Here is a 17,595-nt window from a genome sequence, read left to right as displayed (position 1 = left end):
AAAGCAAAGGACACTGTCAGTAAGACAAAAATGCTGCCTTCTGACTGGGGAAAGATCTTCACCAACTCCTCATCAGACAAAGATCTGATCTCCAAAATATACAAAGAACTCAAGAAACTAGACACTAAAACTCTAATTAACCCAATTTAAAAATGGGGTACTGAACTGAACAGAGAATTCACAACAGACGAACTTCGAATGGCCAGAAGACACTTAAGGTCATGCTCATCCTCCTTAGCGTTCAGGGAAATGCAAATCAAAACCACTTTGAGATACCTCTTACACCTGTCAGAATAGCTAAAGTCAAAAACACCAATGATAGCCTATGCTGGAGAGGATGTGGGGTGAGGGGAACACTCATCCATTGTTGGTGGGAATGCAAACTTGTGCAGCCACTGTGGAAATCAGTGTGGCGGTTTCTCAGGAAACTGGGAGTCAACATCCCTCAGGACCCAGCAATTCCACTCTTGGGAATATACCCTAGAGATTCCCTAACATACTACAAAAGCATTTGTTCAGCTATGTTCATAGCAGCACTATTTGTAATAGCCAGAACCTGGAAACAGCCTAGGTGCCCCTCAATAGAAGAATGGTTAAAAAAGGTGTGGAACATATACACATTAGAGTTTTACTCAGCGGTAAAAAACAATGACATCTTGAATTTTGCATGCAAATGGATGGAAATAGAAAACGCTTTACTGAGTGAGGTAAGCCAGACCCAAAAAGAGGAACACAGTATGTATTCACTCATAAGTGGATTCTAACCTTAGTTAAAGGTCTTTGAGTCTATTATTCGAGATCCTAGAGAAGGTAAATAAGAAGATGAACCTGATGAAGATTATTTAGCTATCCGCCAGGAGGTAGGAAATAAACAAGATTCCCAGGTAACCTCGGGTGCATGGGGTGGGGGGTGGGAGGGTTGTTGGAAGGGGAGAGGGTTAGAGAGAAGGGAGTAGGGGAGGAATGGGGAAAGCTCGGTGGACTGGGATGGGGGGAGGGAGGAAGGATGAATATGGGATCAGGGAAGAATATATTTCAACTAAGGGAGTCATTTTAGGGTTTACAGGAGACTTGATTATATATGGGATCCCAGGTCCAAGGAGAGATCCCCAGATTTTTCTCTGGACAGAGGAGAGGGTGCCTGAACCGGACTTGGCCCATGACTATACTGATGAATATTTTGCTCATCACCATAGAACCCTCATCTGACAATGGATGGCGATACAGACAGAGACCCACATTGGAGCACCGGACTGAGCCCCCCAAGGTCCAAATGAGGAGCAGAAGGACGAAGAAAATGAAAAAGGAAATAAGGACTGCGAGGGATGCTATCACCCACTGATACAAGGGGACGGATCTAATGAGAGTCCAACCAAGGCCAGTTGGACTGGGACTGAACGAGGACGTGATCTAACCAGATTCTCGGAATTTGGCCGGATTCTCTGAATGTGGCTGGCCCGAAGTCTTTCTGAAAAGCCATTGACTATGACACTGGGACTTGTTTCGTCTGCATATACTGGATTTTGGGGATCCAGTCTGCTTGGATACTCACCTTCCTGGACCTGGAGGGCGGGGGAAGGAACTTGAACTTCCCACAGAGCAGGAAACCCTGACTGCCCTAAGGGACGAAGAGGGAGGAGGAGAGGGAGTGGGGGGAGTGGGAGGGTGTTGGGAGGAGGGGCGGAAATGGAAACTTCTATAATTTAATAAAATTACTTTCCAAAAAAAAGAACAAATACAAGGCACATTTCTTCAATATCATGTTGCAATTTTCCCCTATGATCCTCCTAGAGTTTTGAAATAGGGTAATTGAGTATTTAACCAATTTTATGAGGAACTTAATCTCTTTATTTCTCATTTCAGTTCCAGTTTGCATCTCAGATTCTACATGAATAGCTGTGGATGTGAAGTCCCCTGCCACAGCTGAGCTCATTTTAATATTTTAATAACAAAAACAAAGTAAGCAGGGATTGAAGTACACAGAGCAGTGTCCTTAGGAGGATAGGGTAATGCATTACAGTGTTTACTTTCAGGTGAATTGTGAGAGCTGCCAACCAATCAACTCTGTTTAAAAGTGTACTGGGATATTTATTTCCTCTATTAGGACAATCGGAAACCAGAGCAAGTGAGGAACCTGTAGGTTGATTTAGGTGTTTTAGGGATTTGATCCATATCTCATTTCACCCAGACCAGATTAAGTTGTTTCTAATTAGAAAAAAAATAGGAAGCTGTGGGAGATATTTCAAATAGGTTATTTTGCTACCTAAGACCTTACAGAAACGTAATTAAGGATTCTAGGCAGGCTGTTCAATTTCTATAAGTCTTGCTTTTTACCTAATACCCTTGAGGCTTTAGATAAATTTCCCATGATAATATAGTAAATTAGTGTCAGAATTATTTTCCAAGTGTTTTAATTCGAGGGTGTACCACATATATGTTAATATGTGTTTTAAAATTTCATTTCTAATTTTATTGTTGTATAATGATTTCTAATTAATATTTCATGGATTATTATTAAATTAAATAAACTCCCAGAACATTAAATACCCTTTCATTATAACAGAGGGTTTGCACTGTGCTTAATATAATTTTTAATTACCTTGCATACCCAGATATAAGATTTAACACTGAGTTATATATATTCAATTGCTCAACCAAAGACTGTCTGTTTTGCCATTATTTGTTTTGTTCCCAGCAAAAAATGTCTGCAGTGTAGAGTACTCAGTAAAATGAGTTAGTTGTATATAACACAAAGGTAGTTATCACAATTAAATTTTCCTTATCAATTTGAAATAATTCACTACTGAATTTCTGTATTAACTAGAAGAGTTATGAGTTTAGGGAATACAATTACTTTGTGTATCCTCACATGTAGACATACTTCCTGATTCATGGTGTATGATGTTTGCCCAACACAACTGATACATCAGTTTGTGTCACAATTTCCATGGCATTTGTGAAGTTAAGGGTCACAATCAAGACATCAGTTTGTGTCTATACAAGTGTATTTTATAGATTAGTTCACTAAGATGTAGCAGAATTAAGTCAAGTTTACAGGTTAGAAGTCTGGTTTGCTACTATTCATTTTTATTTACTCACCCTATATTACTTTATTCCAGTACATTACTGACTTGAAGTCCCCTGAGAACAGCAGATTTTGTCATTGACTGCAGACATCAGCCTCAGATCCAAGTCTTCATTATTACTTGAATCATAGGCTCATATCATATTTTCAGTGGTTTCCCTTGCGTGTTTTTATTGCAGACATATGCAACCTGTAGCTCTGCTCATGCATATCTTTCATCCTGAAGCACACGGGGGCATCTTGCTTGCAATCAATTTCAGAGCAGTTAAGAGTCCACTTTTATTAAAGAACTGACCTGGGATTAAAGAGATTATTCATGAAGAACAAGAACTCATTGACTTTATTCTGTTCAAGTACCCACTTAGAACATGCTCACAAATAACCCAGGATGAATCAAAGTAATTAAGGTGAGCATTAATTCATTTACTTTTATGAAGATTGACTATATCAGGTACATAATGAAGCATATTTCCCCTCTCTTTTGAACACCACATGGAAGTTGCAACCATCTCATTGCAAACATCTCTTTGAGCAGCATAAACCTTTGGCTTCTGGAAATCTACCCTTTCCACCTTCTGTGGGTCTCCTTGGTTCCACAGAAGTCAAAGAGATTCCTTTTTATACCTCACATCCTTTCCTGGTGCTGGCAGGTCGGGTTGGTCAGTCTATGAAAATTGCACATATTTTTACTCCACATGGCAATTTTGAATTTGAATTCATCACCTGTTTTGAATTGAATTGTAAAGAATCCATCTTTTCACAGTCAATTTAAGGCCTCTGACTGTTTGAAAAATTGTTTTATAACTACAGACATGTTCTAGTTTGCAACATATTCAGAAAGTTGTAATCCTATATGCATGCTAGTAGAAGTTTATAAACACACGTTTATATATGCAATCTTTACAATATATCAAAGATAATAAAAGTAAGGGAAGATGCTAGTGTTAAGAGAATGCTTGTTCACTGTCTTTGTCATATTCTTACTGTTTGAAAGTCAGGGATCAATTGCACAGATTTTACAGATAAAATTGATATGGAAAAACTAAATTTACAAGAACAAATTCATGAAGATTCTAAAGAGCAGAGATAGTGCAGAGATCCAACCTGTCTTTCTTTAAACCCTAACCTTTAAACCCTTGGTTTCCCATGTTCTTCCCTGCTTCTTGTTCTGACTAAGCATGGGAATTGTATAAAATGGAAAAACTGCATCCATGAAGAAAGTCCATATGCAATGTCTTTTCTGTCTCAGAGGCTAACATTGGATTTTGTAGAATGAAAAATATATTTGTTCTATTAACCTATCAATATTTAGGAGTTTGTCTACCACCACCTAAGCATAGAAAACAGTTCATATTGTATTTTAATTGTGTTCAAATTACTACCTGATCTACTTTGTACATTTTTTGGAAGGAGCTAATCCACTACCACAACATGTGTATAGAGAATCTGCTACCTACCACTTTATGAATCAGGGTTGATTGTTAAAAAACAGTGATTCTCATTCAGAGCAAAATAAAACATGAGCTCCAATGCTGTAATCAGAGATAAGACAGGACCAAAGAAAGTCAGTCTGTTGCCATAACTGAGACCATTGTGTTCAGATATTATATTAATTATTCTGAAAGTACATCCATTAATTATCATGCACAACAGCTAGAGAAATATGTACTGTCATCATATCCGTTGGACATCTGAGAAAATAAAAAGGAAGAAGTTCATGTGATGTCACTAGTCACAAACACATCCTCTGGAAGGCATACAGATCTGTTTTACCGTTTTTTAGACCATACACTACAGTACTCATACCGTGATAGACATTTACCATGGTCTCAACTGCACAGATGAAAATGAAAGGAGCATTTGGCTATGCTGATTGCTAACAATTATTTTTGAACCCATTGTTTAAAGTAAAATACTTTTCACTTTTGATAAGGAACCCATTTGAGAATGTTACATAGAGCAGTTTTTCTCATGTTTCCTTAATCACATTAAAATAATCAATATCAATTCACAATGTTTAATGTCCCTGAGCCCATTGACTGGGCAGAGGGAGAATGCTGGCTCAAATGTGGTAGAAATGCCTATGTCCCCAAGGGTGAGGTGGGAGCCTGATCAGGAGCAGTGGGGGCCAGGCTTCCCCTGTTAGTGTTGTAGTTGAGCTGGCAGCCATGTCCACTTACACAGGCAGGTCTGAAAAGCCAGGAACCCCCAAGTTGCTGCAGCTGAAATGTGTCAAATGGCTGCTTTCCATGGTGCACTGCAGCAGCTGGGAGACAGCCAGGTCTCTGGTCTCGCTAAGCTGGTGTGCTATGTTTCACTGAAGAAAGAGGAGAGCTTCATCAATGTTTCCAAATAACAGCATCCCCTCCCCAAATTTTGTTTTCAGTATTCTTTTTTTTCCCATTTTATAGTCTTTCTGTCTGTTTTTCTTTGTTAAGCATTGACACTATAGCTTCTCATTCAGAGGATAGAAATGAGCCTATCCACCATTTAGTCCCCATATTCTGCCCCAAGCATACCTTCCTTATGATTTATTTATTTCAAGTTAACAATTTAATTTACACATTTATTAAATTTGTAATATATTTCCTCTTTCTTTGTTATGGTTTAAATGTTATGTTACCTCAAAAATTCACAAATTAAAACTTAACCAGTGTAACAGTGTTGCCCCCAATTCGGAATCTATAGAAAGGTGTTCAAATACAAGCTGTTCTCTCATTTCCCTTCTTCCAGGAATCAAGTATTCCAGGACCAACTTCAGAAGAAGAAATTGGTCTTCACCAGACAGAAAATCAGCTGTTATCTTTGTCTTGATCTCTTCAAGATCAAGGACTTTGTGTGATAAATTTCTATTTTATGTACACTACCCCATCAATGGTACTTTATTTTATTAGCACAAATATGTAGTGTTTTCCCCTAAAACATGAATGTAAAGTTCTCTGGGGCAGTGATCACTGTTTGAGGCTCCCTATCATTATCATGGGATTTTCTTCATTTAAAAAGGGCTCCTGTAACAAATCACCACCAATCTGGAAGCTTAAATCAGCAAACGTTTATTTTATACTAGATTTTGCTCTCAAAATTCATAGGGTTCTGAGTATTTGTATTAGTTTCTTATCAGTTGCTGTACCATACACCATGACTAAGGAAACTTATAAAAGGAAGCGTTTAGTAGAGCTTGTGGTTTCAAAGGATTATAGTCTATGAAGGCACAGCAAAATCATGCCAGCAGGAACTACTGAGAGCTCATATCTTGGCCCTCACCAAGTGGCAGAGATGGAGAAGAAACTGGGAATACCTAGATTGTTTTTGAAAACTCAAAGCCAGCCACTAGAGACACATTTCATGCAATAAGGTCAAACCACAAAACCCTTCACAAACAGTTCCACCAACTGAGGATCAGCTACTGAAACATATGAGCCTGTGGGGGACTTTCTAACTTAAGTCACCACAGGAGACAACTTTACTCACAAGAATAGCATCTAGAATATTTTCTTTTCTACCATCTCATTAATTGCAGAAAACCAGAAATATGAAGTGATATTATTTGCTTACTTAGTCAAACTAGCTGTGAGTGTATTACCTTTTCAAGAGTTAGTGTGAAGAAATCAAGCCTGGTGACTCAACTCTAGCACTCAGGAATTCACGACAGAAAGATTAGTGTGGCAAAAGGCCAGTGTGGTCAGTAGAAAGGACACCAAACCTGTCAGGACTACAGCACAAAACCAAATGTAAAAAACAAACCAACAATGGCCAAATCAAAAAGAGATTGAGTGAATATAATCCCCAAATTCTACCTTCTTATGAACTCTTGTTATCCTGCATGTGGATTCCTGTGCCTGTGTATTTGTACTTCTGTGTAGCACACAAGTACCCTGTGTATTTGTACTTCTGTGTAGCACACATGTACACTGTGTATTTGTACTTCTGTGTAGCACACATGTACCCTGTGTTGTGTCACATTCTCTACGCTTCCACTGAAGCTTTATCTTTCCACAGAGAAACTCCCACCTCATCATATTGATTCTTAACTGTTGACATGAAAACTGAGGAAGCTCTCAGTTTCACATACAACTTACTTTGCACAGTGTAGAGTACAGCAAGGAACTGGTGTGTGGTTACCACACACTTGTGTTTCTGGCAACCTTCACCGAGAAATGTTTCTCTTGAGAGCCCTACTCCTGCCCTAGAAAGGCACATTATAAATAATGTATTTTCCATCCTTTCACCCTTCCCCATAGTTGCTAGAGGCAATTATGTCCGCATTTTAAGAATGAAGACAAAGAATGTTAAAATAGAGCTGAAATGCCTGGTTTTACACTGTCAACAGAATCATAAATTCTACTTTAAAATGCACAACTTTTATTTGACTGAAATTCGGTAGGTAATTTTTCTGTGTCTTTACTAATGGCACTGGTTGCACAGTTAAAGCATTGAAGTTATTAACATGAGTTATAAATTTTAGCTATTTTAGTTACAGTAGTTATTTAATCATTCATTCATTCATTGGACAACTTGTTGTACATCTCAAACTGTAGTAAAATGTCACAATGTAGCAGAATCCAACAGAGGCACACATTGCTGTTCTTTATCAACTGGCCAGAGGAGCTACTGAGGACTCAGGCTTTCCCAGCTCTGGCATTGACAACAGTGTAGAGAGTTCCATCTGGGTTGTGAAGACTGGCAGCTTAATATATGAGACCAACAATTAAACAAGTAAACATGACCCAGCTGGTCTACTAATTCCACTATTACTGAGTATTTAGTGTGTCTCTTGATGTTCCTTGTAGTTACTGTGTCTCAGTGAATAAATGGTATAAATATTTCAGCTCTCACAAATGTGATAAGGATAATGGATAGTTACTTAATAGCTGGCTAATTTTTTTTTGCATGAAACTTAGCTCCATAACTCCTGCAGCAAAGCAAAGGGTGGGATGTCAAGAAAGACTATTTTATAGAAACAGGGAGGTTGATTCTGATATAGTTTAAAGGTATAAAAAGATTATCCAAGCTAGTGTCTTAATTAAAAATATAAGTTAACCCATTTATTAAAATGGTAGTTTAGTTATGATCTTAGAAAAAGAAGTCATATGAATAATTGGTACGTAATTTAAAAATTGGGGAAAGTGTCAGTGAGGATGTTAGAAAGCATACTTTCAAAATCAGATTATTATGTAATGTTATGTAATATGAAAAGATAAGATAATCCATTTCTAATATTTCCATAGTTGTTACTGTAAATATTCCTCTTTATTACACAAATCTCCATCCCATAGTTTATTTTCTCTAGCAATTCTATTACCTGAGTTTAAAAGATGCCTCTCCTATCTTTTCAACATTCCTTTCTAGGAACAAATGACAGCCTTGATGTCATTTTTTTGAGTCTTTCCAGTAACTCTCAGGAATTATCTACAAAGATTTCATATTGTGAGCATTCATACAATTAATCTGGTACACAAACTACAGCTGAGTTCCTATCTGGGAGCTTGAATTTAAGCGAAAAATATTACATGTTAGATTTTTTTCCTCTAATCTCAGAAGAGACTTTGTTTGGGCCCTGATCACCAGTTCTTAACAATGCTTGCAATTGCTTTTGCACTTCTTTTTCTTCCATTTGTCTGTTCCTCTTCTGTAAAGATGATTGTTGGGATTCAGCCTCAATGGGATTCACACATTCTAGGGTAGGAGTTTGAGTATTAGAATTATTAAGCAAAATGAACAGAGCTATGGGAGAAATAAAAGACAGAAACAGAACAGCTATGGGAGGGAAATTCAGTGAATACTGAAATTGTCAGTGATTATTTTTCACATGCTTATATACCCCACTCCAAAAGGTAAAGGGTGAGGCAACAAACTTCATTAACACAATACAAGAAATTGACCAGGTATCTTGTAGGAAGTCATTCCCTGGAACCTCCTGCTAATCTCTTTGAAGGATCAGGAATAGGTTTGAATTCTCGTACCTTTGGTCAAGGTGGAGTGGAAATACTTCTATACTCAAAATAATAATTAGCCACACCCTAGGTGTGCCAACAAATAAGAAATCAACAACATTGTAGTCAGCAACTTTGAGAGAGCAAGAATAAGCTCAAACTCTCTGACATTTAGTCAAGGTGGAACAGACTCACACCTGTGGGCCCTGCCAGATGATGACACCCTGTTTAAGATACATGTAATTATACAATGGCAGATGTGGTTTTAGTGGCTTCTGTATAGGTTGACATTGAATAAATCCAACTCAAAATGACAAATCAGGCACACTTCTGAATCTCAGCATGATAAATTCAGTCATTACTCAATTCTCCTAGTGTGTTCAGGAATGCCTTCTGCAGAATTTCAGTGTAAAAACTTGAGCCTTCTACAAGTGTCTCAGTTCATTCAATTTCTGCTGATCAGATTGAATCCCTGGATCTTATAACTTTTAGTTCATACACACGCTAGCATAAGACACTAAAATATATTCTTTTTATCTAAACCATGTTAAATAAAATGTGGAAAGTTTGGTCTATAAATAGTAGAAAAGACAGACACTGGGTAAACAAAGCTAAAATCATCTCTTAAACTTCACAAAGAAGTTTACTTCTATCACTATTTATTGGTTTGTTGTAAGGAGGTCACTTGTTTGTTCCTGGCTGCTCAGCCCCAAATAATCCCACAGAAACCATATTATTTGCAATATTATTTGGATAATATCTGAAGCATATTTCTGGCACACTCATATCTTAAATCAACCAATCTCCATTAATCTGTGTATTGCTACAAGGCTGTGGCTTACTGGGTAAAGTTCTGTCTCAGGCAGAGCTATGTCTCATCCTTAACTTTGCCTTCTTTCTCCAAGCATTCAGTTTAGTGTTTCCTGACTAGCTCTATTCTGCTAAGCCACTGTCTGAAACAGCTTCTTTATTCATTAGCCAATAAAAGCAACACATATACAGAAGGACCTCCAGCACCATTCCCATTACATTAACATAGTAATAAAACATATAGCAAAATAGGTATCAAAAAGAATTACAGTTACGATATTTATATATACTTTATCTTTTAGCATAACTAAGGAAAACTATGACTACATATTCTTCAACTCCATCAAAGACTCCAGAAGGATATTATATTACCTAAGTAAACAGAAAGTACATTGTAAACAAGTTCCAAAACTCTAGAATTGAAAGAGACATCTCTCTGCCTGGAGAGAAAACCAAAGTTCTTCAGTATCATTGGAGCATCCATCTTCAGCATACAGACCCACAGTGTCCAGTAGACTTTTCCATGAACCATGAAATTTCAAAGACAGTTCTGCCTATATTGGCAGTTTGTCAGTCATTTTCTTTTGTATCCTGCAGAAGGTCTAACAGACTATTTCATGAAGAAGGGACCCCATTTGACTGTTTCACCTTTAGGCAAGTTCAGCAATCATCTCTTTGTGGGTCCTGCATGTCCAGCTCACACAGCATAATATCAAGAGGATGTGGTATTTCCCTCTGTATGTTGTGATTGCCATAAATGAATATAGAAAATTGGCTTGACCTGATAGGGTAGAACAGAGATATACAGGGAAAAGTAAACTGATGTTGGAAGAAGACAGAGCCAGAGAGAAGCCATGGAGCCACTGCCAGAGACAGATGTGCCGAAACTTTCCTTTAGGGCACAACATTGTCGTAATCACAGATTAATGGAGGTGGGTTAAATTAAGATATAACAGTTAGCAAATAAGAAGTAGAGCTAATGGACTAAGATTTAAATAATATAGTTCTGTGTGACTATTTTGGGAGTTTGGGCAGCTAAATCCACGTAAAACCTGAGAAAGCTTAAAAAAGAATCCCAAGCACAAAAAAACAGAGTTAAGCATGGTTTGATAGCAGCATTTTAGTGGGTGGGCTCTCTTTGCCAGAAGCAAACAGAGGCATGACTCCTTTAAGAGAGGATTTCCTGAATCAACGGGAGTAGAAAAAAAGCCACACTGTTTTGAAACTCTATCTTCCTGGGCTGTGTTTCCAATGCAAAATCTATCAATATCTGACTATGAGTATTTAAATGGAATTTGTGAGCAGACTGTGGCAACTTGTTTGATGTAAACATAGACCCCCTGTGTGCCTGAAAATGAGGCAATGTACTTGGTTCTCAAAGGCAAGAAACAGCTCTGCCATGCTGAACTGGATGGAGCAAGCAGGAAGGGCGATATTTCTCCAGCAATGCTGTCCCTTAGGTTGATAAGAAGGGAATAGCATTTTAAAAACTTTTTCTAATCAGAAAAGGATTACAGATATGCAATAAAGATAAATCCAGATCAAAAAAGACTTCTAAATGAGTCACAGTGTTGTATAAATGTACATAGGTTTGGGAGAGACAAGAAAAAGAGTATAGAAAGTTGGGAAAAAAGTAAATCTTTTAAAAAAAATAAAACAAAGTATAAAAAGACAGAGTACAGACAGCCATAGATTAAAAGGAGTAAAGAAAAATAAGCCATATAAAGATGAAAAATTCACAGAGAATCTGGATTATGTATGCTATTATGTTTTCTTTGAAAATTTTGACTGTGAATGAGCTAAATACAGAGAGCCATTTCATTGTTCAGACTGTTAAACTAAACCAGAATATATACTCTAAAGGTATGTGGATTTAAAAATTTTAGTCTAAGGATACGTTGCTTTGGAAAAGAGGTTCTTCTTTTGTTTCCACAAAAGATGAGAAGCTACAGACTTCTTCCAGACTAGTGTGGTTAGTCTGGAACTAAGAACCCCTGGAAGATTGCCATAAACACTCCTCCAAAATTAATATACCCAACAAAAAGCAAAAATCACTTTGGGGAAAACTATGCCCCAAATTTCTAAATATTGTCTAAAAATATTTATATGCATTTAAACGGGGATATGATATAGAAATGAATACTTTGCATCGATATTGATCATGGCTTATTGATACAAATTTAAGGTCAATTTTGTTATACTGTGTATAATTAAGGTATTGTGTTTGTGGAGCTCATTTAAAAATCCAATGTATAACTAAGAAATATAGGTTAGTATATAGCCATCTATAATAGTCAAGTGTGTAGTCATTTTATAGTCATGTTAGTATTTCTAGATATATAGAGAGATATTTCAGTTAGATATGTTATTATTCAAATCTTTCAGAGACCTTAAGAATATGGCACTTGAAATGTTTTAAGAACTTGGGATTTTTCATGACAATGAGAGACATCTGCTCCAGGCAGCACCAATCTACTTGAAGAGGAAGATGGGCTTTGAAGAGGCTCGTTATGGAGTTTGCTAGCCATTGGAGCAAGGAACTGCTCTTGACTGGACTGCTTCATGGTATGCTGTAAAAACTGGACATGCAGGATCCACATGAAAGAGTCTGTCAGAATTATTAGTGTATTTCCCAGCTTCATTAATTCTCCATTGAGAATTCAAATGAGCTATTTCATTGTGCTTGGAATATGTTTCTTTATTGTTTATGAGAGGTAAGAATGCATCCTTAATATAGAGGTAATTAAAAGATAACACTGGTATGTGCATAGAGATGAATTCTTACTGTTTGTTCTAGTACTGAAAAGGCTTCTGGGAATTTCTTCTTTCTCTTGACACTTGACCAAATGGTAACAAACGAGAGGGTCACATTCTGATGTACATGTACTCCACAGTATGCAAAGCTAAATGCAGGATGTGAGAGAGAAGTAGTTTGATGAACAGATAAGTCAAAGTTTCTGTTTGAAAATCAATGTTTAACTTTCACGATCAACTTACCTGACTTCAGAAGCACTTAGGAAACAATGGTTAGTATGTCTGTGAAGGTGCTTCCATGGATGTTTAAATACAATGGAAGACGTACTTTGAATCAGTGATATTGTTCCAAAAATAAAGATTCTGGACAGGAAAGAAAAAAAGTGAGCTGATGCCAACATTTCTCTCTCTTTACTTTGTCACTGTGGACCCTATGGGACAAGCTACCTACACTCCTGAAATGCCTTTCATGCCAAAAGGACATAATCTTTTTTTAAACAGTGAACCTAAATATAGCCTTCTCTCAACTTAATTTTGCCGTTTTGTCATAGAAGCATGAATAATATGTCAAAAAGTTTGGAGAAAAGTTGGACAAATTTGATAAGATAAGTAGTGAAATTCAAGATGAACTCAATGTTGTGTTGATGAAGCTAGAGGGAGACAGACAGGTAAGGCAGAAGGAGTGAGCGGGTACCAGCTAAAGAAACAGCAAACCATGTTCTCTTTCATGCTCTGTAGAGAATGTGATGGTGACGTGAAGACACACATACACACATTCTATGTTGTTGGGAGCCACCTGGAGGCACAGGTGGTCCTGCAGTTTGGAGGTATACCTGGCTTAGTCATGTGGGGCTGAGCACCCTTGCCTGCACCCTTGCCTGCACATGCTCAGACCAGCAGAATGGCATTAACCAATTAGGACAGCATTCAAGCCTCTCCACCGTTTAAAAGCAGCTGCCTCGGGACTCTACTTCCTCTCTCTAAGCTTTCTCTCGTCCCTGCTCTCTTCCCCTCCCCCAATTTTCCTCAATGGAATGCTCCGAATAAAGACGTGTACAGAGAAGGAATTCTCGTTTTTAGTGGCGTTCATTCCTGCTGGTCAGGATGCGCGTCGCAACTGGTGCTCGAAACCCCGGGACGCCGAGGGACCCTGACAACTATGCCGGGGGACCCTGAGAAGGAAGCGCCCAGCAACAGGTGCTGAAAGCCCGGGAAGAAAAAGCCAAGATCAGACACCAGGACACAGAGAGCCGTGAATTTCAGAACTCTGAACACGTGGAGCGGTGAGTGACGTCAGTTAAATCCTCCAGAAAGGAGGAGGAAAAAGAATGGAAAAAGTATAGGCCTAAAAAGAAAAGAAAATAGAAAGAATCAAAGTTAAGGTATCTGAAAGAAGGTACAGAAAGCAACGGGGAAGAAAAATCCCTTAAGTTCAGTGCAGGAGGAATGTAAATAAAAACAACAGCAAAAAAGGCGAGGTTTACGGTTGGGAGATCCGCGGCTTCCTCCGTCCGTACTCGCTGTTAGAGACCGGGGCAACAGTCTCGTAGGGAGGCGGGCTTGATCGAGTTCGAAGACTGCCTTTCCTGTTCTTAAAGAGCCACACAGCTTTTGGAGGTGATTTTTGCCTAATTTTGTTAAGAGAGCTCAGTCTCTGGCTCTCACGTACAAAAAACTTTAATTTTGATTGAGGAAGCGGCCGGGTGGTGGTGGTGCACGCCTTTAATCCCAGCACTCGGGAGGCAGAGGCGGAAGCTGCGTGGTGAGCAGCAGCGCCGCTAAAGAACTAAAGACGGAGAGGGGCCAAACTCTGAACCGCGTTTCCATAGCATCATGGGCGGGCGGAGGAAGCTCATCGGCGGGGCCACGTGCTGAGTGCTCGTCACTCTCCGGCCCCTGGGAAGGTCTGAGACTGGGGCCCCCGCGGCCCTGACCGGGCAGGAGAGGCCCCCCCTCGCCGGAGACTCACGGCCGGCGGTGCGAGTTCATTGCCTGAGGTGAGGCAGGGTGCACAGATCGCCCGCGGAAACACGCACGGCCCGGGGCGGGGCCATGCGGAGCGCGCCATAATAGGCCTCAGAGGCGGAGCTGTGGCAGCTGCCTCCGTCCGCTGCTGCTGCAGGCGCTCACAGCCGCTGTCGCCAAAAATTTAGTCAGATAAAAACATTTGTCGCCAAAAATTCAGTCAGATAAAAACATTTATCCCCCAAACATCGTCCCGTCGTCAGCAGGAAGCAGCCAGAGAGATTAACAACGTCCATTTTCCCTCATAAACTTCAGGCAGAACTGGTCGTGATTATCATAATAAAGGAGCGTCAACCTGGTTACCGTATCCTAGGTAACAAAGGCGGACCTTTTGCCTGAGGCAACGGGTGGAATAAAACAATGCTACCTAGAGGTTTTTTTCATTTGAAAGGGGCCTGGAGAGATGGCTCAGCAGTTCAGAGCACTGCCTGCTCTTCCAAAGGTCATGAGTTCAATTCCCAGTGACAACTGTTTTGGCTTTAGACAATAGAGGGGGACTACCAGTGACAGCTTCCCCCAGAGAAAGGATTTCTCTTGCATTCTTTACACTTAATTTTTAATTCAAAATTTTGCTGGTACAGGCAAACAAGATTTGCTTTTTGAAACAGAGACCTGCAAGTCTCTAAGTTCAAAACCAGCCTACTTCCAGTACTGATTGTGCTGAATTTTTACACTGAGATTTTTAGTACTCTTAAGTGTTAATTTGGGAGGAGAGTTTTGTTTATGTTTTTCTAGGAATGCTGACATACATCTGGATGCCAGCAAGACTGACAAGAGAAATAAAGAAGAGAGATGACCCAGTGGATGCTGAGTGTCCTGCTGTGGAAGATTCGTGCGGAGGCAGCAGAGATGACCTTCTGGGCAATGTCAAGAGCAGCTGTCTCACGTTATCGCCTTGAGCAACACCCTGTGCAACCTCTTATCTCTTAACAATTTTCTGACTGACTCTACTTTGCCTTTTCCTTCCTTAGGAATGGGTGGGAGCAGAGATATTCTTGGCATGCTGTGTATAGGTGGAAGTGCTGTATGTCTTTGATTGGTGTGCTACCTTCTAGCCCAAGTGAGGTGGGACAAGGTCTTTGTGGCACAGGCCTTGGCAGTCTTGGAATGTGTATCCTCACCCCAGGTTTGGCCCTCAGCCTCAAAAGAGCTCATAGGCAATTAGCCATGCATAGCCTTTGCACCCTCTAGGGACCAGATAGTCCCACAAAGCACGGAGGAAGGTATGCATTGGCGGAGGGTGTGTCTTGCTTTTCTTTTCTTTAATCGGTCCACACATCATGAGGTGGGGACCAGATTGAAAAATAGTTTTGCCTTATTGCTCTTATTAACAAGAGAAGAGGGAGCTGTTGGGAGCCACCTGGAGGCACAGGTGGTCCTGCAGTTTGGAGGTATACAAGTCCATACCTGGCTTAGCCATGTGGGGCTGAGCACCCTTGCCTGCACCCTTGCCTGCACATGCTCAGACCAGCAGAATGGCATTAACCAATCAGGACAGCATTCAAGCCTCTCCACCGTTTAAAAGCAGCTGCCTTGGGACTCTACTTCCTCTCTCTAAGCTTTCTCTCGTCCCTGCTCTCTTCCCCTCCCCCAATTTTCCTCAATGGAATGCTCCGAATAAAGACGTGTACAGAGAAGGAATTCTCGTTTTTAGTGGCGTTCATTCCTGCTGGTCAGGATGCGCGTCGCACTATGTGCTTCTGCCTTGTGTCTCAGGGTGCTCACCTGCCTGCTGTCTACTAACTGCACATCATTCACAGAGATCAGTTGCTAAGATCAGACACAAATCCCAGGAATTCTATGGCATTAGATGAGTTCAAACAGGTACCCTCTGTGTAGTCAACTCCTTGGAACCTGCCACTTACCACTTCTTTATATTAAATATAATTAGGCTCAAGATTCTTCTCTTACCAAGGGAAGACAAAATGAATTTCTAATATTGGAAACTGTAGAGGTATTTTTTTCTAATTTCAGTCTTTGTTGCAGTTTTTGTGACTTTGATGGCTTCCTTGTTTTTGATCTATTGTTTTGAACATCTGACTTTTTTATTTCAAGCTTATAAACTATACCAAAGGCTGTCTACAAAGTTTGAATATCAACAGCTAGCAAGCAATTTATATTCTAAAAATTTCTCATAGTGTCTAATTATTACTGAGACACTTTCTATAATTTGAGCTACTTTACTTGTGAAGGTCTTTATCTAATTCAGGTCTGTATCTACTAATATCAAAGCCTGTTCACTATACCACAGTACTTCTTTTTAGATACCATTTAAGAAATTCTGAGTTTGTTGCTATAGTTAAATTTCTAAAAATTATGATAGTATCAAAAATTAAATTAACCCTAGCACATGCTCCATGCATTTTGAAACATTTTAACGAGATGAAGGAAAACAGAGTAATCTGATGCCACACAACTTTAAAAAGTGGACTCTGTGTGTATCCTCTATGTCAGATCTCTGTAAATCTGTGATGACAGAAAGCACCAGAGCTCATTTGCACAAACCTGAATCCTCTCACTGGTGATCTACATTAGGAGAAAAAGTCACATGTTGAAGTTGGAGAGGCAAAAGAAGGTAAGAAGAAGTAAAAAAAAAAAAGATGCCTATTTAATTAAGTCTATTAAAGCTAAATTAAATAAAATGCAATTAAATGGGTACTGATGATGGTAGATGCTATATTCAATTAAACCACAAACTTCAACTATTTGGAAGCAGAGCGTTCCAGGTGCTGAGCAGAGTCATAGAATGAAACTTAAGGAGTTCATGCTTTAGTATAATCCCAAATCAGTAATTTTCTGATACAGTAAATGAATCAAGGCCATATCTCTCAGATCACCTCTGTATCTCATGTTCTAGAAAACCACCTGGTGCCATTGCCTTTTCAGAAAATACCCCTGGAAGTTTTCTTGAGCTGCTCAACTTTGTCTGGAAAGTATATTGTATTGGATTCTCGGGCCTAATTCATGACAGAAGTCTCTGCTTCTTTG

The 17,595-nt window shown here is 39.3% G+C and overlaps 1 pseudogene; it reads left to right on the top strand.

Annotated features, from left to right (window-relative positions):
* The first annotated feature begins 14,422 nt into the window (after positions 1-14,422).
* LOC148118257 (Nuclear RNase P) lies at positions 14,423-14,607 on the top strand (annotated as a pseudogene).
* The last annotated feature ends 2,988 nt before the right edge of the window (positions 14,608-17,595 follow it).

This window comes from Myodes glareolus, chromosome 24, assembly GCF_982192425.1.
Source record: "Myodes glareolus chromosome 24, mMyoGla1.1, whole genome shotgun sequence".
Taxonomy (NCBI): Eukaryota; Metazoa; Chordata; class Mammalia; order Rodentia; family Cricetidae; genus Myodes; species Myodes glareolus.
The sequence above is the reverse complement of the archived record's forward strand: the minus strand, read 5'-3'. Positions and strand labels throughout refer to the sequence as shown.